Source organism: Capsicum annuum, chromosome 6 (genome assembly GCF_002878395.1).
Source record: "Capsicum annuum cultivar UCD-10X-F1 chromosome 6, UCD10Xv1.1, whole genome shotgun sequence".
NCBI lineage: Eukaryota > Viridiplantae > Streptophyta > Magnoliopsida > Solanales > Solanaceae > Capsicum > Capsicum annuum.
The window spans coordinates 140378323-140379143 of NC_061116.1; positions in this window are offsets into that span (position 1 = coordinate 140378323).

The window sequence follows — 821 nt, forward strand, 5'->3', positions numbered from 1 at the left end:
AAAGTAAAATCCCATTTTTCAGGAGGGTCCTGAACAGATAGTAAAATACCATTTTCCAGAAGGGTCCTGAACATAAAGTAAAATCCCATTTTTCAGAAGGGTCCTGAATAGAAAGTAAAGTTTTATTTTCCAGGAGGGTCCTGAACATAAAGTAGAATCCCATTTTTCAGGAGGATCCTGAACAGAAATTAAAGTCCCATTTTTCAGGAGGGTCTTGAACAGAAAGTAAAATCCCATTTTTTAGGAGGGTACTGAACTGAAAGTAAAATCCTATTTTTTCAGGAGGGTCCTGAATAGAAAGTAAAATCCCATTTTTCAGGAGGGTCCTGAACAGAAAGTAAAGTCCCATTTTTGAGGAGGGTCCTGAGCATAAAGTAGAATCCCATTTTTTAGGAGGGTCCTAAATAGAAAGTAAAATATCATTTTTCAGGAGGGTCCTGAACATAAAGTAACATCCCATTTTTCAGGAGGGTCCTGAACAGAAAGTAAAGTCCCATTTTCCAGGAGGGTCCTGAACAGAAGGTAAAGTACCACGGATGTGCATTTCCAATGGTAGGGTAATTAAGTGAAGCGAATTTGCCCCTATTCAAAGAAAATTTGTTAGTTAAAAACTTAGTGGTGGCTTGCAGCTCTTGGCTTCTCAGGTATCTTCCCCAGCACTCGTTCCTTTCATCTTTGTTCCAAATCGCTGACACTTGCCCTGTCTCTCCGCATCATTGACCTGGATCCAGATTGAGGAAAATAAGCTCTGACTCAAACAATGGGTTTCCATTTTACCATGCCTCTGAGGTGCACTCTTTTCCCAAATGTAAATGCTTCCA